The 26,620-nt window shown below is 40.4% G+C and overlaps 1 long non-coding RNA gene across 1 annotated transcript in view; it reads left to right on the top strand.

Moving 5' to 3' along the window:
• Positions 1 to 26,362, top strand: part of LOC149437104 (uncharacterized) — a 65,045-nt gene extending 38,683 nt beyond the window's left edge. The window contains exon 2 of the long non-coding RNA XR_016308184.1: positions 21,278 to 26,362. This is a non-coding gene — a long non-coding RNA (uncharacterized LOC149437104). The remainder of the gene's footprint in view (positions 1 to 21,277) is intronic.
• Positions 26,363 to 26,620: the final 258 nt, after the last annotated feature.

Raw genomic sequence — 26,620 nt, 5'->3', positions numbered from 1 at the left:
TCTGTACGAAGAACATCTACTTTATTTCTTTTTAGGGCCTCTACTGCCAACCTATCTTCTCCTTGATCTCTTATTAAATCTTGGCTACTCAGAGCTGGTAAAGGAGAAGCTTGTAACATTACCAGGTTACAATATAGCTGAGGCACACTTTTTTCAGAAAGACACATATTCTTAGCTCAGCATCCCCCCTTCTGTTGATAACAGTTCACAAACTGACACATGGTCCGGACTCCAGGGGCTGCAATTTCCACCCACTCATCATCTGGATGCGGATGCGCATGAGGTCTTCTTGATCGGCCATCAGCATCTCCATTCTGCTTTCCTGGGCGATATTTTAAGCTGAAGTTATAGTTGGACAAAGCCGCCATCCACCTGTGTCCTGTGGCATCCAACTTGTCAGTTGTTTGAATGTAAGTTAAGGGATTATTTTCAGTTTGCACTTCAAACTCAGCTCCATAGAGGTAATCATGCAGTTTATCTACTACGACCCATTTCAAAGCAAGGAATTCAAGTTTATGCGCTGGATAGTTCTTCTCAGTCGGAGATGGGCTTCGGCTGATAAATGCCACTGGTCTTAGCTTCTTATCATGCCCTTGGTAAAGGACTCCTCCTAAACCGTCTTTGCTAGCATCAACATGAAGGACATATGGCTTTGTCGAATCAGCATATGCCAAAACTGGTGCATGGGTAAGGCAGTGTTTGAGCTGTTCAAAGGCCTGTTCACAGACAGGAGTCCACCTCTCCTCGATACACTCTTTGGAACCCCTTGAGCCCTTTGTAATCCGTAAAGGAATGCCTTCATCTATATCTTCATGGTCCACATCCCTTTGTAGCAACTGGTTGAGAGGCTTTGCAATTTTTGAGAATCCATCTACAAACCGTCTGTAGTAACCACAGAAGCCCAGAAAAGAACGCAGTTCAGTAATGGTCCGTGGCCTGGGCCAGGTGGTGACCGCTGCAACTTTACTTGGGTCGGTAGCTATTCCCTCAGCTGACACTACATGCCCCACATAGGTTACAGATGGCTGGAAAAATTTACACTTGTCAAGAGATAGTTTCAAACCCTCTTTCTCAAGCCTGTCTAGTACCTTAGCAAGCCTCCCTTCATGCTCTTCAAGGGTTCTCCAAAAAAAAATGATGTCATCCAAATAGACAAGGACCTCCAATAAATGCGTATCTCCCACGGTGTTCTCCATGAGCCTTTGAAAGGTGGCAGGTGAACCACACAGCCCTTGTGGCATCCGGTCAAATTCAAGAAATCCCAATGGACAGATGAAGGCTGTCTTTTCACGATTCTCTGGGCACATAGGAATCTGGTAATATCCACTCCTTAAATCTAGAACACTGAACCACTTGCTGCCCACCAGACAATTCAGAGCATCTTCAATCCTGGGGGTAGTGTACTGGTCTGGAATAGTTCTTTGATTTAAGATGCGATAATCGACACACATCCGTATCGATCCATTTTTTTTTCTAACAACGACAATTAGGGAAGCATATGGGCTTCTAGACTCTCTAATTATCCCAGTGGCTTTTAACTCTTCCAAGTGTTTCCTTAAATCTTCCAAATCACCTGGTACCACTCTTCTAGAGCGTTCTCTGAAAGGGCGATCTTCTTTCAACCTGATACGATGCTGAGCACTGTTAGCGCAGCCTATATCCAATTCACTAGTAGAAAAACAGTTTTTCTTATTCATTCAAGTTTATTGCTCGAATCTTCCATTCAGGTGATAGCAGTCCATCCCCCAGGTCTATATTATCCAGATTCATCTCCCCTATACTGCTTTGGACAGGGGTGGGCATAGGAGTGGCGGTATAGATATTACCCAGGCGTACTTTAGGAGGAAAAATCACTGAAGTGTTCCCTATGTTTTTCAGGCCTACCATTACCACATCATCCTGTTGTTTCATTTTACTGACTGGCCAAACTTCGGGTACTAACTCAAGTTCTGGTGCTAACTTTACCTCTGGGTCCGTTTCCATCATGTAATGGGAACTAGTGGGTTTCCCACACATTTTAACTTTAGCCCTCAAGCAAGTGATCCTCTTTGGAGGAATCACCAGTTCCTTTCGCTTTAATAACCACACATGTCCAACCTCTTCTTTAGGGTTAATCTGCTCTCGTTGTAAAGCACGAAATACAGATTAACTCTCTCTCTTTCAGCAGCTCCAGACTTTGAGAGACACATGCACTTGAGTGGCTGTAATCCTGAGTGTCAGGCAGGGCAATCCTTGATTTGCACACTGTCCTCCTGAAACAATTCCTCTGCTACACACTCCCAGCCCAGTCCATGGGCTCTAGCAGCACAGAGAGTGAGACTCTGTGACTTTACACCAGGAGCCCTTGATCCATGCGGTCCCCTGAAAATGTCTACCTCCCCACATGTGCTTCTTCTTCCTTTTTCCTCTCTCCTTTCCTCCACAGCCAATCATAAGTCCAGCTGCAACAGTGCTGCTATGCGTGGATCCTTCTCAGCTGTAGCAACAACCAGAGCACAGTCCTGCTTTCCCTGTCTGTCACTCACAAAGAGGGAAAAGAAAAAAAAATGCTTTGCAATTGCTGTTTAAGATTTAAAGCAACCAGCACATCTCTACACTTGGAATAGACATCAAGCAGAGGTAGTGAGTCAGACAAAAGTACATGGATTTAAACATGCTTGAGACAAACATAGGTCTATACTCAGACTAAAAAGTTAAAAAGAACAAAAAAAAATCCAAAACCCAAAATATATATGAAGAAAAATAATGGGACAGACTCAATGGGCGACTTGGCCATTTTGCCATCACTCTTCTATGTTTCTATGGACCTTCATGAGTAAATTTCCATCTGCAGGATTGACCATTCCTAAATGGACTGCAATTGCATGCAGACTACCCAAGGTAATGCTCAAATGAGGCTGAGCCTGCATGTTTGAAGGAACTGAAGCCCAATGAATGAAAGGAGTGGGCTAGGGAAATACTGAGCAGGAAAGTGTGAGATGATGCTGGATGCACTCCAGCCAGGAAGTAATGTAGGCTTTATCTCACTCGGTGCAGCTTCTAATGCACATTTTGAGAAGCTCACAGTGTGCAGTGAAATGAGAGTAAGTGTTTTCAGTAAAGGAGAGGAGCCTGTACACTTGTACAAGGCAGAAGGCTGGAGTTCAGTTTTAGCTTTTTATAATATATATTTAAACAGATTCCCCTTTAATGTTCTGTTTGATGTAATTTTTTTATATAAATGTTGCATTTTCTTATTTATAATACAAAAATGGCTGCTATGGCCATTCAAATCCAAAAAAGGAACCATCTAGTCATTTGTTTGGGCTTAAATATGTTGTCCTTTGGTGTTTTGAGGGTAAAGTGAAAACCTCAGCATCTGCAATCCCTGTTAAATATTGTGTGCAAAGCACAGGAGAATATCATGGCTTTATCCCATATTACTAAAGAATTCTGCCATGTTATAACTTGCACAAATGAAACAATTACATTTAGGAAAATTGTTCTAAATGTTTTTTCTATTTTTAAGCAACCCTGTTTGACCTATTAAGGCTGGTTTAATGCTGAAAAGATTGAGGGAGGGATTGAGGGGTCACCTCTATGACTCTGCCTTGTAAAGTAGACTTTGCCACTTATGCTGGCCATACATTAGTAGAATTTTTAGTTTGATTGTTTTTTCCATTTTAAGAACATTCAATTTTCTAATGGTTAGTGGGGACAAACTGGTGTTTGTTTTTGACTGCAATGAAGAAGAGAGGAGGAAAGATTTTTTTTTTCTCTCAAATGAACAGCATTCAGCAAGTCATTGAATGTATTTGTGAGAATTTTGTATAAATGTTCATACAAAGGTCCATTTAAAAAGCTACTAGTGTATTGGCAGCTTTACACTACAAGCCCTTAGTAACTTAGTTTTAGTTATTGGGGTTGAAGTGCATTTAAAGCCAAAACTTTATTTGTTTATTTTTGGTGAAGTGGGGTTAGAACCACTGTCAGGATTTTATTTCCGACCTTGTTAAGAAAGTTCACCTTCTTTGTATGTCCCGATGCATTGTATTTTAAGTTGTCACCAGAACAAAAATGAAAAAAAATATGGCTTTAGATGTACTTATCTTCTCAGGTCAGTTAAGAAAACATAAAGAATGTTAATGTCAGTTCAGCTACCCTCTCCAAGTTTGTCTTGTATCTATAACCTCTTCAATTTATAGTTAGAGCGAATTCATTTAGAATATTTTCAAGATTTCACCATTTAATTTAACCTTGGGTCTTGTGAGTATAACATTTCTGTGAAATCAAAAATAATAAATTAAAATAATTAAAAAAAGGCTTAATGGCAGTCTTGTCCACAAGAGCATCATAAGCGATATTTTTTTCCATGGTAGATTACAAAAGTAAAGAGTCAATGGTGGCTTTAGACAACAATCTTCGCCTTTCTGCCAACTTATCCTAAAGTGTATGTCCGGGAAAAATAAAAAACATTAGGTGGGCTAACAATGGTAATTCATACAAACTGATTAACCACTTGCCTACCGGACACTTATACCCCCTTCCTGCCCAGGCCAATTTTCATCTTTCAGTGATGTCACACTTTGAATGACAATTGCACTGTTATGCAACACTGGACCCATATTATTATTATTATTATAATACAGAATTTATATGACATTTTTATAATTTTTTTCACACAAATAGAGCTTTCTTTTGGTGGTATGTACTCACCGCTGGGTGTTTTATTTTTTGCGCTATAAACAAAGAGCAAACATTGTGAAAAAAAAGATTTTTCTTTGTTTCTACTATAAAATTTTGCAAACAGGTAATTTTTCTCCTTCACTGATGTGCGTTGATGAGGCTGCACTGATGGGCACTGATAGGTGGCACTGATGAGGTGGTACTGATAGGCGGCACTAATGAGCTGGCACTGATATGCAACAATGATGGGCACTGATAGGCGGCACTGATGGGCACTGATAGGCTGCACTGCTGGGTGGCACTGCTGGGCAATGATGGGTGGCACTGCTGGGCGGCACTGATGGGTGGCACTGGTGGGTGGCACTGGTGGGTGGCACTGCTGAGCACAGGTGGGTGGCACTGCTGGGCACAGGTGGCACTGCTGGGCACTGATCATCAGTGCCCTGATGATCGGTGCCGATCCCTTCTCTAACAATTGCCGGTTATCGGCAGTACTTTCTTCACGCTGTGACAGCGTGAGGAAAGTGCAGCCGATAACTGGAAACTGCATTTACTGGTGATCTGCTGTGTCATTGGACATGACTGATTACATGGTAAAAGGCCACTGTGATTGGCCTTTTACCACATCACGTGATCAGCTGTGTCTGTAGGACACAGCAATCATGGAGATTGCCAGGTGCGATGCCCCCGGGGGCGCGCGGGAGGGCGCTTTCTGGGAGGACGTCATATGACGTCCTCCCAGAACTGGCCGGCCACAGTGTAGCCGTCATTCGGCTATCTGAGGTCGGCAAGTGGTTAACAAGTGCATCAAACATACATATATCTATGTAATATATGTACAATATTCATTTTTTTCTTAGAAAATAGGTGCAGGAACTCGACTACAAACCCCCCCTCCAAACTACATCAAATAGTGGGTGTGATCAAATTTCACTGACAGTGGTAGGGTCTTAAAGGAGCGATAAATACCAGAAGCCCTTTAGTTTGTGTGGGGCAGTTACACACACAGAGCAGAATTCAAGGGTGACTATGTAGAATTAGAGGGAGTGTTATGTATAGAGTGCAGAGTTCAGGGGTTCGCTGCACACAGAGTGCAAAGTTCAGCCTTCTTCCACAGCTGCTTACCTCTGCATCCCCCATCCACATCTCATTTTGACCTCTCTTCAGCTCTGACCAATGCATGCGACCTCCCCCTCCACTGCCTCCATCTTCTCCCTTCCTTAACCATTTCAATACCGTGCAATTTTACACCTTCCTGCCCAGGCCATTTTTCACGTTTCAGCGCTCTCACAATTTGAATGACAATTGCGCGGTCATACAACACTGTACCCAAACTAAAATTTTATCATTTTCTTCACACAACTAGAGCTTTCTTTTGGTGGTATTTAATCACTGCTGGGGTTTTTATTTTTTGCTAAATTAACAAAAAAAGACCAAAAATTTTGAAAAAAAAACACATTTTTCTTTGTTTCTGTTATAAAAGTTTACAAATAAATAATTGTTCTTCATAAATTTAGGCCGAGATGTATTCTGCTACATGTCTTTGGTGAAAATAACCCAAATTAGGATGTATTTTTTAGTTTGTAGGAAAGTTAGAGTTCACAAACTATGGTATAGATCTGAAAATTGATCAATCCTGAAGTACTGACAGCCAATCTAATTTCTTGAGGTCCAAGAATGTCAGAATAGTACAGATATCCCCAAATGACCCTTTTTTGCAGAGTAGACAGTCCGGCGTACTTCATAAGCGGCATGGCGAGTTTTTTGAAGTTGTATTTTTTTGTCATAATTTTTCGGAAAATTAAAAAATTAAAAAAATTATTTTCACTATTTTTTTTTTTTACATACTGTCACCAGTGCAGTACAGCATCATCATATAACTGGCATGGCGGTGAACAGGGACACTGACTGGTGACAGTATGAAAAAAAAAAAAAAAAAATATATATATATATATATATATATATATATATATATATATATATTTTTTTTTTTTTTAATTATATTTAATTTTTTATTACATTTTTTTTTTTAATTTTTTTTAAGATTTTTTTTTTATATTTTTACTATGACCAAAGTAGTACAGTGTTACCATAGTAACATTGTACTACTTTGGGGAAGTGATCAGTATTTTTTTTTTTTTTTTACACAATTTGCTTATAGCAAAGAATTACTTTGCTATAAGCAAGCATTTACCTGAATGAAATCGATTCATTCAGCTTTTTTTTTTTTTTTTTTTTTTGTGCTTAGCTGTGATTTGGTCACAGCTAATCACATGACATGTGCATGTGATTAGCTGTAACCATTCACAGCTAGGCACTAGTATACAATGGATGGCATCATGAATGAAGCCATCCATTGTATACAACTGTCATGTGACCTGCTGTGATTGGTCACAGCAGGTCACATGGTACCAGCAACGGGAGCCGGTACTCGGATCTGTCATCGGCCGTGTCCGAGGTGCACGGCCGGTGAAAGATCGCACTGCTGTGCCGCTCTGCATTAGCGCAAACTGCGCATGTGCGGGAGCACGCCAAATGGCGTGCACCCGGAGTGCAGAGACACTTTTGAAGCCGCCAAACGGCCATTGGCAGGGCGGCTAATGGTTAAAGTGGAACTTCACTCTCTCAATCAACTTTGACTATTTTTAATCTTTATGCCGCTAGTGTTAGTACATAGATAGTAAAGTATATCATATTTACTTCTTTTAAACTTTTTTTTCCAATTGCTCAGTTGCTTTCTATGCCTAGGCAAATGATGTCATACATCCCAGGAGTCTTCAGGTGGGGAGGATTCTCAGCTCAGTCAATGCCTGAGCTAATGGCAGATAGGTTCCAGGAAGAAATTGCTACATGAATCATCTGCCCTTACTTAGGATGGCCACTGCCAAAAATATCAAGGGCTGTTTTTCGAAATTAATTATCAGCAAAATAAATCATGTAGACGTGGATGGATGGGTAAGTTTGGTTTGAATGTTAATTAGCATTTTTGGTTTGTGGTGCTCAGATGCTGTGCAGTTCCACTTTAAAAGCTCCACCATCTTCCATATGCCTTACTTTTGTGGTATTAAGCTGAAGCACCCTGCTGGCTCTAGCACCTCTCCACACACTATAGGTGGCTCTGCCTCTATCACTTGCAGGGAGATCATCCAATGGGGGTGTCGGCATCCACACTGCACTCCCGACTCCGGCATCTCTCTTGTCCCCATCCTGCACTCAGTGGAAACCGCTCAGGAGATCAGATCTGTTAGGAGCTGTTGGGTGACAAGCTGTCACTTGTAAACACAGAAGCCGGACTTCTGTGTTTACAAGTGATAGTGGTGAGCAGGGAGCATAGGGCCTGAGCCAGAGGCGGTGAAACGGAGTTCCATCAATTTCCAACTGGAAAAAAAGCCTTGGCAATTTTAAATGTTCCCAAAACCAGTGAATCTAAATTCAATATACATAAAAGTCCACAAACGACCTATGCTATGTCTCAGTGCAAGTGCAGAAAATGCCTTTTGATCCTAATACTAACTTCCTGTAGTTAGTTTAAATTGTTGGACCGAATTCCCAAACCATGTTGTCACCCCTGAGTGAGTTCTCTATGCTTAGCTATTGGTTACATGATAGCTTTTACTCTATTCTATATTGTCGAAATCAAGGGGGAGGGCAATCTATAGTCCAGCTGGAAAAAAATTCAGGAATAGCTAATACCACTACTTGGGGTTTCAGTGCAGCAGAAGCGGTATTGTCAGTTCAATATAGAAAGTTAAAGGCTCATTGGATTTCTGGTAGATCAACTGTGTTTTTCTGTTCTTTCTGTACTAATCTATACACAAATATAAAGATGAAATACTTTGTTTTTTATTAGCAGCTTCCTGACCTCCCTATAGCAGAACTACTGCTACAGGGCATCAGGGCTGCGCAAAATCACGCATATATACGTGATTTTGTATTTCCAGGTAGGGGGCCATAGGTGGCTACAGCTGATGATCACTGGATCCTGGCTGGAGATTCCCCGCCAGCACCAGGTGATCGCTGAGGAACACTGACGTGGGAGAGGTCTGTATATAAACAATATAGATCTCTCCCCTGTCAGGTTCAGCATGTTGCTTTGTATTGCTCTGCATAGCACAGCAATCAAAATCAACATGTGCTCCTAGTAAAGCATAGTACACAACACACAGTTAACCCTTTGATCGCCCCAGATGTTAACCCCTTCCTGCCCAATGTCATTAGTACTGTGTCAGTGCTTTTTATTAGCACTGATCATTGTATTAGTATCACTGGGGATGCCAGTGACAGTTAGTTTCCCCCCCAATGCCGGAATGCCCTCCGCAGTCCCGCTATAACTCACTGATCGCTGCAATTACTAGTATAAAAAAAAAAATTCAAGTATATATACAGCCATTTGTAGACGCTATAACTTTCACATAAACCAATTAATTTACATGTATTGGGATTTTTTTTTTAGACAAAATTATGACAAAATTAAATTTTTTTTATTTTTTTACTGGATATGTTGTATAGCAAAAATCAACAATATTGTTTTGTTTTCAAAATTGGCTGTCTTTTTTTGTTTATAGCACAAAAAATAAAAAACCGCAGAGGCGATCAAATACCACCGAAAGAAAGCTCAATTTGTGGGAAAAAAAGGACATAAATTTCATTTGGGTGTAGTGTTACATGACTGTGCAATTGTCAGTTAAAATAACGCAGTGCTGTATTGGTCAGGAAGGGGGTAAATCCTCTGGAGGGCAAGTGGTTAAAAAGTATCTTGGAAAGCAATATTTTCCCAGCAATCACTTGTTAAAGTTTTTTCACTAGCATTTTGCATCAGTTTTAACCACTTGACCTCCAGAAGGTTTTACCCCTTTCATGACCAGGGCATTTTTTTTCTATTTAGTACTGTGCTACTTTAACTGGCAATTGTTCGGGCATGCAACACTGTACCCAAATAACATTTATATCATTTTTTTCACACAAATAGAGCTTTATTTTGGTGGTATTCGATTAACACTTTTTTTTATTCTATCTTTTACTATATAAATGAAAAAGGCAAAACATTTTGAAAATAAAAACGTTTTCTACTCTCTGTTATAAAACATATCCAATCATAAAATAAAAAATCAAATTTCAGCCAAAATGTATTCTACTATATGTGTTTGTTAATACAAAATCCCAAGAAATGTATATTAATTTCTGTGAATAAGGGGTCCACTAAACCCAGCCTTGCTCACCCCTTTACATCCAACCTTTACCAGTGGCTGAAGTTACTAACCTACTTTATTTCTGGGTGCTTTAAAAACCTGTCTTGGTCACAGTAGCCATTTTCTTGAAGCAATTTTCAAATCTCGTAAACAGTGTAAATCTCAAGAAAAATGGCAGCTGTGATGAAAAGCTGGACGACAGACTCCTAGTGGAAAAAAACAAAGCTCGCTGTCTGATAGTAGGAAGTGATGTGCTGCCAGGAAGAAGCTTTGTGTGCAGCAATGCCAGAGGCGTAGCGGCCTCAGGAGCTTAGCCCTGGTAGGAGGGGGCTATTATATCAGTCTGTGTGGTCCACAGTAGACCAATGCAAGAAAAAGATCTATGTAAATTCAAAGACCAACAAAGTGATTGCAGGCTTAAGGTGAGGATGGTGACATTCACCCTCAATCAACTGACTGTAATGCACAAAAAAAGCAAATGACTTGAATGCACTCATCGACATAGTTTGCACAATATATTAGTTATAGTGGATCACAAAATTATTGGCTTTGGCTTTTTTTTAGATTTTTAACCACTTGCCATCCAGGGCAATTTGAACATTTCTCACATATATGTTAAAATCAGCATTTTTTTTTAGAAAATTACTTAGAATCCCCAAACATTACATACTTTCTAAATGCAGAGGCCCTGGAGAATACAATGAGGTTGTTTCAACTTTTTATGTCATATGATAATTGTGCAGCCATTCATCCAACGCAAATTTTCAGGAAAGAAATACTCTTAAATTTTAGTGCATAGACACAATATTATACCAATGTTTTTTGTAAAATATAAAACATGATGTTACCTCAAGTAAAAAGATACCAAATATGTCAATATTTAAAATTGTGCATGCCTGTGAAATGGCGACAAGCAACTCTACCTAAAATTGCTCATAGATGAAGCTTTAAGGAAGAGCTCCAGTCATTTTTGTAAAAATCAACAATCATCAGCTACAAAAACTGTAGCTGCTGAATTTTAATAAACAGACACTCACCTGTCCCAGGATCCAGTGCTGTGCTCACTGGAGCCCTTTTCTCCACTCTTGTTTGGTCCCCGATACCGGCATCTTAACTGTGGGCATTCAGCTGTGACAGCTTGCAGCTTCACAACCAGGTGCCCACTGCTCATGCATGAGCCACTCTGCGCATTGTGAATTGTCTTGCAGTCTTTTGAAACCTGTAACATGTGCCAGAAGACTTCAGGGAGGGATCGCTTAGGAAAAAACCAGGTACCAGCCCCCCCCCCCAAGTAAAAATTCCATTTCTGAAAGAGGAGCGGGGGAGGAGGCCTTAAAGTGGAACCTCCCCTTTTTTTTGAAGCTCTACTTTAAAAATCTTTACGAATTAGCAGTATAGAGTTAATCATAAACTTTGTTCTCATTGTGACATCTGCAGTGATACCTCACATATGTGGCACAATCAGTGTTTACATATGCATGTGGGACTTACATGTGCATTTGCATGTGCCCTGTGCACGTGAGCACAGGGGAATGGGGATGCTTCAAAACATTTTTAAAATGTATTTTAATTTATTTATTTTTAGTCTTTATCTTTTTCATTGCTTTTTATTGCTGTAATGAAGAATAAATAACACCCCTTGTGATAGCTCGGGCAGTAACAGGTACTCTTTATGGAGAGATCAGGGATCCATTAGACCCCAGTCTCTCGTCTGTCCTCCAAAGCAGCCAATAAAGCAGAGATCTGTTTGTTTGACTGCTTCTGTATCTACCAGGGAGACATGACACTGAAACTGGAAGTGACAAAATCCTTGTTGCTTCTGACTTTATTCCTCTCAGAGGGGTTTGGAGAATGTATGTTCCTCCAACAACTCTGTGGGTAGCTAACCTGACCGTTTACAGTAGTCCTGGGCTCCTGGTGGAATGGGAGAGCCTGAGAACAGTGGCAGGTGGCAGTGGGAGAGGAGCACCCTGCTGAGCCCTATAAAAGAGATTGGGCAGCCGTAGAGATGCTCTGATCACTTTTACATGAAAGCCGATATCAGCTCTAAAAAAAACAATTTCAGGATCATGGCTGCAGCCATGATCCTGGTACATATGCTTCCAGTCCAGATCTTACACATACATACGCTAAATGGGAAGCAAACAAAAAGTATGGATATAATTACACATATATTTGATATCATTGCAATTGTGTTATGTTGCAGCCTGACACTACAGTTGTTTAAATTCATTTTTTTCTCATTAATCTATACTCAGTGCTCCATAATGACAGACTGCACAGAATTTTATAAATGTTTTCAAATGTATGAAAAAGGAAAAACTGAAATATCACATTGGCATACGTATTCAGACCCTTTGCAACAACCCTTGAAATTTAGCTCAAGTGCCTCCCATTTCTCTTGATTTGTTACTGAGATGCTGAGATGTTTCTACATGTTCATTGGAGTCCACCTAAATGAAAATTGATTGGACATGATTTTGGAAAGGCACGCACCTCTCTATAAAAGGCCTCACAGGAGACAATGCATACTGTATCAGAGCAAAAGCAATGAGGTCAAGAAACTGTCTGCAGATCTCAGAGACAGGATTCCCAAGAGCACAGTGGCACAATCAGGACTCTTCCAAGAGGTGGACACCAAACTGAGCAATTGGGGGAAAAGGGCCGTCGTTAGAGAGGTGAACAAGAACCTGATGGTCACTCTGATTGAGCTCCAGAGATCCTCTGTGGAAATGGGACAAAGTTCCAGAAGGACAACCATTACTGCAGTTCTTCACAGGTCTGGGCCTTATGGCAGAGTGACTAGATGGAAGCCTGTCCTCAAACCATATGCAAGCCTGCTTGAAGTTTGCACAAAAGTTCCTGAAGAATTTTCAGACTGTGAGGAACAAGATTCTCTGGTCTGATGAAACTAAGATTGAACTGTTTGGCCGGAATTCTAAAAAATATGTTTAGAGGAAATCAGGCACTGCTCATCCCCTGCCCAATATCATCCTAACAGTGAAGCATGGTGGTGGTAGCATCATGCTTTGTGGGTTTTTTTCAGCAGCAGGCACTGGGGAACTGGTCGGGGTTGAGGGAAAGCTGAATGGAGCAAAGTACAGAGCAGGGGCGGACTGACAACTCATGGGGCCCCCAGACAATAGGGGATCATGGCACCCCTGTGTCCTTGCCCAAACTCAAAAAAGCCTATGAAAAAGGTACCAGGGGCATCTCATGGGGCCCCCTACTGACCCTGGGCCCTTGGGCAGTGCCCGAGTTTCCAAATGGTCAGTCAGCCCCTGGTACAGAGATATCCTCAATAAAAACTTGATCCACAGAACTTAGAACCTCAGCACCTTCCAACTAACAACAATCCTAACAACACAGGAATGTCCTAGAGAGGCCAAGCCACAGTTTTGACTTGAACCCTATTGAACATCTCTGGAGATCAGACATGAAAATGGCTGTCTACCGACAGCCCCCATCCAACCTGGCTGAGCTTGAGAGGATTTTCAAAGGAGAATGGCACAAAGTCCCCAATCCAAGAGGCCAAGCCACAGTTCTGACTTGAACCCTATTGAACATCTCTGGAGATCAGACATGAAAATGGCTGTCTACCGACAGCCCCCATCCAACCTGGCTGAGCTTGAGAGGATTTTCAAAGGAGAATGGCACAAAGTCCCCAATCCAGGTGTTCAAAACTTGTCGTGTCATACCTCAAAAAATTTGAGGCTGTACCTGCTGCCAAAGGTGCTTCAAAAAAGTACTGAGTAAAGGGTCTGAATACTTAAGCACGTGATATTTCAGTTTTTTTTTTTATAAATTTACAGACATTTCTAAAATTCTGTTTTCACTTTGTTATTATGGAGTACTGAGCATAGATTAGATACAGTGTACTAATACATTGTAATAAATCCATTTCACCAAAAATGGTCAACATGCTTTGTAGAATTAATCCATTTCTTTAGGACCAATGTGAAAGCCATTCATGATATTCAATATGTAAAAGTAATAGTGCAGCGCTATAAATGCATGTTATCAATCATAAACGCATGTAAAGTCAACAAAGTGCAAATAAGTGCAATAATGATGTAAACTGGTAAATGGTGCTAAAAAAAAGTTCATATAATCATTCCTGAATAATGGAATGTCCTTTGTGTGAGAGTACCAACTCAGAGACTGCATGGGTTATGCACTGCCAGATGTGTGATGTGTATAACCCATGCGCATTAATACTTTTGTTCTGGTGAGTGTACACCCGTCCCAAGGGTGGATTACCTTTTACGAGTTCATGCATTACTGTCCGTCATAGATAAACCACACGTGCCATTCATAGGCACTCTCTGAGTTGGTACTCTCACACGAAGGACATTCCATTATTCAGGAATGATTATATGAACTTTATTTAGTACCATTTACCAGTTTACATCATTATTGCACTTATTTGCACTTTGTTGACTTTACATGAGTTTATGATTGTTAACATGCATTTATAACTCTGCACTATTACTTTAACATATTGCTTAAACATTATTGAGGAATGATTATATGAACTTTTGTTAGCACCATTTACCAGTTTACATCATTATTGCACTTATTTGCACTTTTTGGAATTTAAATGTGTTTATGATTGATAACATGCATTTATAGCGCTGCACTATTACTTTAACATATTTCTATTCTGGGACTGTTGCCAATACCCTGAGTGCTAGCTGCTACCTTCATATCTATACCTACATTTATATTTATTTTGTGTAATACCATTTTAGTAGTCTATATAAATTTACCAGCGCTCGCTTTATCATTATTATTTTTATTGATATTCAATAATCTTAAATGTAATTCAGTGATCTTTACATTGATTGAAGTTAAAAAAAACAACATATGATTAACAAACCAAAACTTTGTCCACCATGAGGTAGACAATAACCCACATACACTCCAAATTAAATACTGGGCATATGACAAACTATGTAATTGATATTCCACCTAGCACCAAGGTTATAAAGCAAGTTTCCCACTAGGATAAAAACAGATTAAAATAATAGACTCCTCTGGTTCACAGATTTTAGAAATATGCTCCAGCGAAAAGGTGTAATCCTGCAGAGAGGAATAAAAGAGGAAGCACAACTAAGAAAGAGCATGTCTTCAAATTCGAGAAACAGACACCAGGGACACACACCTTGCTTAACCAATGAATATGTCTCCTTTGACATCCAGGCAGCTAGCTACCAGCCCCCCCCCCCCCAACAAACCACCAGCAATGAGAGTCCTATGTGCCTCACTTACCCCTTACCTCTTACATCTCCTATTGTCCCAGCCCCTGGTGACATCACCTACCCAAGAAAACCCCAAGCATGCTCCAGCCTGGAACACATGCACAGTGTCCTAATGTCATCGTCACAAGTGGACAGGATATTACAATTGGTACCTAATTTTGACTAATATTAGTCTTTTGCAGTCCCTTCACAGCAGAGATCAAACTGGGAAAAGGAAAAAACAAGAAGCCAGTCAATTCTTGTTCCAACAAGGCACATGCTGATAGGAGGAGAGAACAGAGTGACAGAGAAATTAACTAATCAGTCTACTAGTTCTACTTTCACTGGCTAGGCACTGATATACAGATAAAAGTACCTATTCCCTTTTAAGGGACACACTAACTTCCCATGAAGCCAGAAAACCATAGATACAAACTTAGTATGACTTTTGTAGGTACTAAATGCAGTTAGAACTTAATGAACTGTTAAACTTCATGTATTTATTACATCCTCATTAAAAATATATGACTGTAAGTGTTGTTCAATTACATATAATCCATCAAATTTTCTTAGCAAACTATCTCCTTAATAGATACAGTAATCTTCAAACCTCCACTTCTTCCATTCAACCTGTTATTTCTATAGAATAGCACCCTAAGCATATCTCATTGGCCAGAGAGGAAGCTGTTTATTAGACCACCGGTTCACTTTTTCAGAAGAAAAAGCAAAGATACAGTAAGTATCTGAAATGATAATGATAGTTGAGATACATTTACTTCTCAATAGGTTCTCATAGTTTATACACATGGCATATTCTTTCTGTTGCATTCAAAACAACAGTATGTAAACCCACAATAATTGGGTCATACCAGTAATGTAGTCAGCATCCCCAAACTTGGAGACAAAGGGAGTATTGGAGGAACACTGGAGCAGCCGGGAGTGATCACATGAAAAAAATCCAACAGGCTGGTTGTACAACCAGCCTGCCCAGAGATGGATGAATTGAATCTAGGCCGGTCCCTGATCTGGAGAAGATTTGATCCATCTATGGCCTGCTTAGCACACAGCAGGTGCCACAGGGGTGGAGCAGCACAGTGAATACCAGGGTAAAATCACCAAATTTCACTACATGAGACTAACTGTCAGGGGCACAGTGCCTTTGATGATCTTACGCTGCACATATACAGGCTCACACACAGCGGTGCAAAGCTATTTTTCAGGAGGAGAAAAAACAAAAGGTACATTTTCAGGGTACTGCTTAGGCACAATTAACATGTCTAGATGTTCCTTTTAAGATAACAAATCTTCACTTTTTGAGTTCAGGTCCACATTAAAGCTGTTTTTCTGACAAATATTGTTTAAATACATTTGTCAAATGCACTCTTACTTGAAGATGGACTCTTTTTTGTTTTGTTTTTTCAGATCTGTGCAGTAATCCAGCATAGAACAATTACTGCACTTAGTGCAGGAGCTTCCTGTAATAAAGACCGGTCACTGCTGCTCTCTCTCCTTGTGCAGTTTGACTGGTCCTGTCTCCTCCCCTCCTGTAGTTTTCTGCAGGCAACCTGTAGTATGTGGACCTGTTAAGTCCTATGCACAGCTCTGCTCTTTGCACAGGCTATGTAAAACACAATAATGATGTCACTGTTAAAATTACAAGGTAATATCTAGGTTTGCAAAGGCATTTGGTTCACACAAAATGAATACATATTTTTGTGATAATTAGGAAGTTTCCTTGAATTAACGTTTTTGTGCCCAGAGTTCAACTTTAGGTAAGTTGTAAAACAAGGCGGGATATCTGCAGGTGTTGGTCCATCTATATGAATCCTCATCCCAGCATTAACCCCTTGCTGATGTTGGAGGATGGTACCAACACAGCATGGAGCCAGCGCTAAGTACCCTGCTTATAGATGTATTCTCTGTAATTATTCCATTGTGTGGTTAATGTATGAGTGGTAAAGAGAGAAGATGAAACAAGAAAATATTGGCATGCAGTGGGTGGCTAATTATAGTTATTAATCCTGTAGTTCCTATAACAGACATAAAGAGTTGCATTCTATAAACGCTACCAGCTTGTAAAATCCCTTTTCTGTAAATTAGGCCAGATTTTTTTTACAAAAGAATATACAGATTAATTTTCACTAGTGAATTTTGATATGATTAAATGTAATTTCATGGGCCTTTGATGATGTTTTTGTGAGGGTTAAGAAAGAAGGCACGTTCTAAATTATACAGTATTGTTTTTTATGCATGATATATATATATATATATATATATATATATATATATATATATATATATATATATATATATACACTGTATACTATATATTATATGTAGTATTTCTTATAACACATCGACCTCCTAAGGCCTCATGCACACAGGATGTTTTGCTATCTCTCCTTGATGCCTTTCCTCTTGGAATTGGTGTTTTGGCAGAAAAAGCAATTGCTGCCTATAAACGTGTAATGTAATGCATCTAGGTGCTTCTAGGCATGTCAAGCTGTTCAGCATTAATTCATTTAATTGGCCAGAATAATAATTTATTCTGGCCAGTGAAATTAATTAATACCTAAGCGCTAAACACACCTAGACCTTAGACACATTTACATGTATTTAGGAGCATTTACAGGCATAAAGCAATTTTTCTGTCAAAACTAGTGATGGGCTGCATGTTCGTGTCAAACATAAGTTCGACTTGAACATGGGCCGTTCTTGTGTTCATTGAACACACGAATGGTATGGACATTCGGCGGGCTGTTCAGCCGTCACACCCCACAATGCATAGTGCCCTGACAGTGCATTGTGATTGGCCAAAGCAATGCATCAGACCACAGGTCAAGTGCAGTGCTTTGGCTGATCACAGGGCATGATGACGTTACAAGGAGGCAGGGTGATCCTGCCCCCTTGTAACATCATAACACAGGCCAGAGTACTTGGTGTCATTCTGGACTCCAACCTATCCTTCCAGCCCCAAGTCCAATCTTTAACAAGCTCGTGCAGACTCCACCTCCGCAACATCGCCAACATTTGCACATTCCTAACCCCAGAAACCACTAAACAGCTCATCCACGCCCTCATCATATCACGACTCAATTACTGCAACTCCCTCCTTACTGGCCTGCCTTGCCACTGGCTATCCCCACTTCAGTCAATCCTGAATACGGCAGCCAGACTCATTCACCTTTCCAACCGCTCCATCTCCGCCACCCCCCTCTGCCAATCCCTCCACTGGCTTCCGATTGCGCAATGGATCAAACTCAAAATCCTAACACTGACGTACAAAGCTGTCCACCATACTGCCCCGAACTACATCACTGACCTAATATCCAAGTACCACCCAGCACGCACACTCCGCTCCTCACAAGACCTCCTTCTCTCTAGTTCCCTGGTCTCCTCCTCCCATGCCCACCTCCAGGACTTCTCCAGGGTGTCACCCATCCTCTGGAACTCCCTGCCCCAACCGATCAGATTATCACCTACTCTCCTCTCCTTTAGGCGCACCCTGAAAACCCATCTCTTCAGGGAAGCCTACCCCACCTCCTGCTAACTTGCCGACCTCCTCCACTCTCCTACCACTCCATCCCCCACAGCTATCTCCTCCTGTGCCACCATCCCCTCCCTCCTAGATTGTAAGCTCCAAAGAGCAGGGCCCTCGATCCCCTCATGTGTTGCATTGTATTGTTATTGTTCTGTCACATGTTCTGTCCCCCTTTGTAATGTACAGCGCTGAGCGAACTATTGGCGCTTTATAATTACTGTATAATAATAATAATAATAATAACCCTAAGAACTGTCATCATGGCGCCACTGTCAGATGGCGGAGCAGATTTTCTTTTTCTTTTGTTGGTTCGGCGATGGTGGGGGGGCATCATGATTGATATTGGATCTACTTCAGGGGACATTTTTAATTTTTTTTTTTAAATAAATGACTGTCTACTGGATTGTTTTACACTACACTTTTTTTTTTGTGAATGGGTAGCGATACCATTCACATGGGGGGGGCAGGATCTGTGGGCCCTTTTGTTAAAGGGGGCTTCTAGATTTCGATAAGCCCCCCACCCGCAGACCCCCACAACCACTGGCCAGGGTTGTGGGGTAGAGGCCCTTGTCCCCTCTGCCCCAAAACACCCCCTCATGTTGAGGCCATGTGGCCTGGTATGGTTCAGGAGGGGGGTGCTCGCTCGCTCGCCCCCCCCCTTTCCTGACCTGCTGGGCTGCATGCTCAGATGTGGGTCTGGTATGGATTTTGGGGGAACCACCAAGCCATTTTTAAAAACATTTTGGCATGGGGGTTCCCCTCAAAAACCATACCAAACTCAAAGAGCTTGGTATGAAATTTTTTAATTGCCGAGCAATGCCGACCTTTCTTTTTACATTCAGCTGTCAGCAAGGAACCCCTCTGACAGCTGAAACAGTAAAGAATGTTTTCACTACTAAAATACCGCATGATTTAAAAATATATGTTACATGCAGTATTTTAGTGACTGAGCAGTATCTTACCGCACACTCAGTAAATTGTCCCTGTTCAAAGTACGTGGTCCAACTTTCGGTAGGTTCGAATGTTCAACTGCAAATCAAACAGGGGGGTGTTCAGTCCATCACTAGTCAAAACACCACTGCTCCCGGATGCACTGGAGTGTGTGTTGGGGGGGAATCTGCCTCTAAAAAAAATGCCAGACAACCCCTAGGAGCAGCGTTAAAAATGTCCAATGTTCATGAGGCCATAATGTATTGGAAATTGGTATGTGTTCATTCAACTTTTCTTTGTTCTACAAGGTTTTTTCACAGTGGTCATTAACATGGTGTTCAGTTATAGAATTTGAATCAGCCAATTATTCTCTTTCTTAAATTTTCCAACCAATACTTGTAAAAAAGGTGTGATATCTGGTTTCTTATTTAAAGTTAGGGTCTATGTTCACATATATCAAACAAGTTAGTCCAGAAAATATTTCTGAGGCTCACTTAGCCATAGTGGGAATTTGATTTTTCACCAGCTCTCCTGGGGTCTTCATCTCCTATCTATTGCTATTGTTCACTATGATGGGTGACCTTAATGGAGTTAAGTATGAACAGGACAGATCAGGCTAACAATTTGGATTGCTGGTCAATGATTAGCACCAGAATTTGGGGTTATCGCAGGGCTCAACATGCAAACTGAGATGGTGCCCATTCCCCTGGAGGAGTCTGCTATTCAATGACATAAGGTAATATTCAGTTCAGGTTCCCTTTTTAAAGTTGAAATACATAGCTGAAAGTTGGCTTACCACCAAAGGACATGTATTTCTGTCCATCCAGCCTAGAGATTTACATATCCCAAATCAAACAGCAGAGCCAGCTCGTTGACCTGATGTTTTTTCTACTTCAGTTTGGCAATAAACCTAGGACATCTTCATCGCCCCAAGCTGGTGATTGGATAATGAAGGAGCAGCAACAGACTAAGAGACTATCTCTCTGTTTTCTCCTTCTAACAGCATGTTCCTCATTAGCACATGCAAATATAGCATACCTTATTGTGCCTAAGCGCAGCCCGCAGTTGTGTTCTACTGTTCAGAGGTTTACAAGGGGCTGCAAAATAAGAAACAGAAGTTTTTCCTGCTGTTTCTACAGTTTTTGGGGAGATTTCCTCCTCACTAGGACAAGAATGAATTTTAGTTTTATTTACCTGTAAAATGTTCCCTTGCATAGACAACCAAAAGCTTTGAGACTGCTGTTTGGATGTCAGTATTTCCTACATACTCTGAGCTGTTACTCAGGTAACACTCTATAGCATTCCCCTTCACTCCCCTGTCAGCTGCTAAAAAATAAGTTATGTAGGGAGGTAAGAGAAAGGATAGAGGAGCTGGACCAGCACAGGCTGTAATTAGACACTCCTGGAATGGGGGAGTACTATGAAATACAAGGAGGGAGTGGTTTGTGCTAGGGAATTAAGCATTACTGGGGTAGTCACATTTTATAGCAATTTCAGAGGCACATTGCAAGCAAATATAAAATGATTATTTGAAGAAAAAAACGCTGCAAGTAAGCAATTTTTCTGTGCTTTTATCTACATTATTTAGGTTAATAACAGGGTCTCTTTGATTAGTTTGAAGTTTAGAAAAAAATTTAAAAGGTTAAATGTTTTAAAGGTTTGTTATGTTTAATAATTAGGGAACATTTACATTGTATCTTTTTTCCCTACAGGTACAATACCAACACATTTAGGATCTACATTGTGGACCATCTCTCTTTTGAGGCCAATGAAGATTAATGCACAGGTGCAAACAGCATCAGAGGCACCATGTCTGTCATAGGTAAACAGCTCTTCTATGACCATTTTCAAAGTTTACTCTCACAAAATAGAGAAGACAATTCCATGTATTTGACACAGCGATATCATTGAACAGGTCAAAATTGCCAAACTGGAGAAGAAGAAGTCTTCCTTGTCCTATCGGCATTTGAAAAGATTTCAGATATTCTGCAGTGGAGAAGAGGAGAAACTTATTGCTTCAGTAACTGAAACTAATACAACCATCCAGTGTTATACTGTATAACCAATGAAGACATGTATGATGTGCCCTTGTTAATGAAGTTATGTATCAGTTGCCACAGAAGCTCGGCACTCACAAGAAAAGTATTGTCCTGAAACCAGTTAAATTCTTTGAGATGGAAAGTTGATGTTAGGTTGATTTGATTGACATGCTTACAATACCTGATGACAAGTTTTAGTTCATTATGGTCTACCAAGACTAAGTGACTAAGTTTGTCCAATTAAGGCCATTAACTTAAAACAAAAGCTGCTGAAGTTGCCAAACAACTGTTGGACATTTTTTGCATTTTTGGAGCACCTTCTATAATACAATCAGATAGTGATAGAGAGTTTTCTACTGGACTAATAGCAGAATTAGTTAATTTTGTGACTAAATTTAAAAGTCCTTAATGAAAAGGCACCTTTTGTTCAGAACCTATCCTGCAATGAAACAAAGACGATCCATCAAGACATACATATCAAGACAATATCCTCATGGCTTGGATTGATATGGAAAAAACTACAAAATAATCAGAAGGACTTTGCTTTGTCCAGATAATAAAAAGCACAGAATATCATGAAAACATATACCAGGCTTCATATCAAGCCATGTTTGGCCAGAGCATCAGAATAGGATTGTCCTCTTTCTCTTCCTAATGAATCTGTAAATGAACTTGAAACTGAATAGGAAATGAAAGCATTACTACACACAATAAAAAACATGCAATATGACATTGGAAGGTGAGTTAATGTAGATATGGGTACAGACACGAGAGAGAATCAACTATGATTTAGTCTCCAATGAGAATACAAAATCCAACAGCCAAAAACGGATTAAATCAGCCAAATCTAAATATAAAAAAATGTATTAAGAAAATGTACAATAGTCCCTTCAGATTTTGTGTCAGTTTGATACCGTGAAGTTTTCTATTGAAAAGGTATATAAAGCTAAAATCCATGCAGATATAAAAGATCAAAATCAATCCAGCTCTGCATGAATTCATGTATTATTACATGTAGGTTTGTAAATGCAAACAGTACAAGCACCTAAAGCTGGCCATAAATGTAAAGAATTTCAAAAAGAAATTCTTAAAATAATTAGCACAAAAAGTCTCAGAACATTTGACTGTCATTCAAAAGATTTCATTTCATGTAACATTTGATTTTGGAATGAATGGACTTTATGGAATGAAAACCACTTACACTGTTAGAAATTTGTTTGTTCAAATTTTCCATCCTACTCCTTCATATTATCTTGTCTCTGTGGTCAAAAATGAATATCAGTTTGACCCACTAATTGTTAGAAAAGTGAAAAAACTTTCTCAGAACTTTCTTTTCCTAAGTATTTTCATTCTAAACTCTATCCATCTACAGCCAGCTTAAATTTTACTTAGTATTTGCCTTGTGATAGCTCTTGTATGGCATATAACACACTTGGAGAGGGAGAAGCAGCAAAAGGAGCAAGTCAGTTGTATTGAAGTTCCTATGTGCTAACAAGGAACATGCTGATAATTAATAAAAGAGAGAGCAGCTCATCAGGCAACTACTTCTCCTTTCAAGGTGCAATCGCAGGCTGGAGAGTTGCAAGAAAGGCAGGTGTAATTCAACTGTAGCATAGAAAAATCAGGGCTGTGCTGTGTGGCAGAGTAAAAGTGTTACTAAACCCATAACAGTAAAATCATTCTGTATATGCAGTAAAGCATGCTTGCTATACTCACTGTGGAACCTAAGGGGTTAACCCTCTGCTTTGTGTAAAAAAGCTGTCTGATCCTGACTTCTCTGATCCTCCCCTTCTGCTGTCCCCAATCCATCTGCCATAGTACAGAGCAGCAGTGGCAAGTCTGAAAATGCACTGTTTGGTGTGTATTGCTAGAGAGTTCTTTTTTTGGGAGGTTGCATGTGATCAGCACAGGGCCAATCAGCACTGTCAGGACAGAGTGTCAGGGGTCATGCAGCCACATAGGGCAGCCAGATGAGAATGAAAACTCCTCCTACAAGATTAACCAGTGATATGCTGGACACTGATAGATGTCACAAGACTGCTAAATACTGCTGATGAGAAAAGGTATTTAGCAGTTTATATTTACTAAAATAATTGCATTTCCATGTACTGTGTACTGTGGAAGACTGCATATAGTGAATGCAGAGTCCTGGGTTTAGTAACGCTTTAAGTCTCACAAATGGATGGGCAGTAATACAAATCATTTGATAGGTAAAATGGCTTCCACATATTTATATATTCTTTTTATTTAGCTGTTTTACTGAGTTCAACTGAGAACAATGTAACTATGGGACCAATTAATTGAAATCACTAGACCACTATATAAAGCCTGAGACCTGGGCACCACTGGTATTTTATATAGAGTAGATATAAGAAAATAAAATTGTATCTGCTGAAAAGGAAAGGAAACTTTCCTGCAAAGTCTCCTTTCACAGACCCTTCCCAAGCAGGTGTAGCCTTCCCTTTCCCAATTCGCTATACTTACATAGATCTCACTCCAAGGATCATGACTTTGTTAAAATTCTTCCTGGTTAGCTAGGAAAGATGTTTAGCCAAAATATAACTGTACTATGTGCATTATTTCAATGTAAATTACCTTTTCTATAACAATGTGCACTCAATGTAAAGTTGAGTAACCTAAAATTCATCTGCTATTCGTAGGTGATTTGTGTTCATATTGATTGAATTGTAGCTGGTGATTAAATGTTCCCTTAATGAAAGGGATTATGAAATTGTTATTGTCTTCCAAAAAATATGTATCATGCGTACTGCTAGCCCCAGTGGGAGCCCACTGTTTAGGTCCCTTGGTTCATTCCTAGTAGTTGAACTTAGACAAACAGTCCCTCTCTTGGATCAGTAATCAGTATAGGGGTATGTTTTTATTGCAAAAACTTGAACTTGGGCAGGTATAGGGTAATTGTGGTATACTCCAGTAATTTTAAGCAGTAATTTGAAGATGCTGATCTTCTGCCTATGAATCTGAGTACTGTTCTTGCTTGCAGCAAATATTGGGCTGAGCTATACCAGGGTACTGTAGATAATGTCCTCTTTGAGCAATGCTGACTCTGGTAAAAGAAGGATGGTAGCAGCACACAGTCACTGGGATCTCTCACACCGGTCTGTACTCATTAATGCCCTTGGATAGTTGGATGCCTTCTTCTAATATCTTCCAGACACCCCTCCTGTGAATTCTTCATACTTTATCCTCAAAAGAAAGTTCTTGAGTCAGCTTCAGTGAATTTTGGCAAAACATCCCCCCAGCTAGCATAGCTGGGGCCTTGATGAACACCAGACACATGGAAGGCCTGCCCAGAAGGGCAAAAGCCCTCCAGGCTGGGATCTCCTCCTCCAGAACAAGAACCCTTCTGTTCCAAGCCCCAGGCTATTTATGCTCCCTCTTAGCCACCGTCTCGGCACACTCTCCCCAAGGATTGGCCAGAGCTGCATAAATATTCAGCTGCTGATTTGACTCTCCCAGCCCACTATCTGCCAGAACCCTCCCGACAGACTGAGGGAAACAGCTAACCCTGCAGCCTTTGAAACACAGAACAGACCAAAATAATCACATGCAGCTCAATGGATTACAGGAACTAAATTTACCTAAACTAGCACCTATCTAGGAGGGTGCTACACATGTAGGAATTAAACGTCATATATAATTTTGTTTACAGTGGAAGCTGATTAGAACTTTTGCTACCTATTACTGCTGTCTGTGGCCCCAAAGAAAAGATTTCCCACTTCTTGAACAGATGACATGCATTGCTTTGAGCTGGGCTTCCTTTTTCCCTTACTTTAAGTCCTTAACCAATTCAAGTCCGGACATTTTCACCCCCTTGCAGTCCAGGCCAATTTTCAGCTTTCAGCACTATCACACTTTGAGTGACAATTGTGCGGTCATGCAACACAGTACCGTTATTACATTTTTATATAATTTTTTTTAGATAGAGCTGGTATGGCGGTGATTAGGGCATTGGTATGGTGTATGGCCATGTTATTGTGTGCACTGGGAGAGGTGACAGGGCTGGCTGTTTTGTTTATTATTGATTACTATGGGCAGTGATCAGAGACACTGGGGCAGTAATTAGGGACACTGGGGTGACTGGCAGAGCAGTTTGTGAGTGTACATGGTGAGTGAGAGCAGAGAGAAGCGATCTTCACTTTCACTTTCTAGTGTTTACAGTGTGAATGCTGTAATTGGTCATAGAAATCACATGGTAAACTACCATGTGATTATGTGATCACCCAGACAAAGCAGTAATGTGATCCGCTGTGTCCGGGCAACACACTGATCACCAGGCTCTCGGGGGCGCACTCTGTGAGCTGTGCAGGAGCCACTGATGCAGGCTGACGTACAGGTACTGTACATTAGCCCGCATCGGCAAAGCTTCTCTTCCACCCTCTATAGGCAATGGGCGGACAGGAAGAGGTTAATGGATTCTGCAGAGAAATGTATGTAGAATGCACTTCAATGGATAAAAAACAGGTTCGGACCATTGCCATGATCTTGCAGTCAGCAAAACAGAGAGGGGAGATCTTTCCAGCTGAGACACCAAAATAAAAACATAGAATCAAGGTAGGTGTAGCATGTGCTCAACTTCATGCAGGAGGGGCAATAAACAATAGAAAGTAAACAAATTAATCTTGACCTCACATATTATATTTGTTTGTAGGTACAACATGTTTTGGAGCAATTACAGTAGATCTGCATCAGTGTTACAAAACCCATCAATAACACAAATAAAACATATGTGTACATCAAGAGTTGAGTGTTTAGTGTCTGCATGTCATGTTTTGGATGGAGGTCCACTTGAAAAGTCAGCATCTTTGTCAATCAGTTTGAATCCACTATTTATGTGTTATGATCCCAGCAGTGACACTGTCTATAGATGTTGAATGTTCAGCTAATGATTTTAGAATTTTTAATGATGGTACATTTTTTCATGTTCTTCAGCTTTTCCCTATAATCCAAAAATATATTGTCCAAAAATAAGTTGGCCCTAACGTGTTTATGCTAGGG

This window comes from Staurois parvus, unplaced genomic scaffold (assembly GCF_062004578.1).
Source record: "Staurois parvus isolate SC_StPar_1 unplaced genomic scaffold, SC_StPar_1.0 ptg001316l, whole genome shotgun sequence".
NCBI lineage: Eukaryota > Metazoa > Chordata > Amphibia > Anura > Ranidae > Staurois > Staurois parvus.
This window is presented reverse-complemented; position numbering and strand designations above follow the sequence as displayed.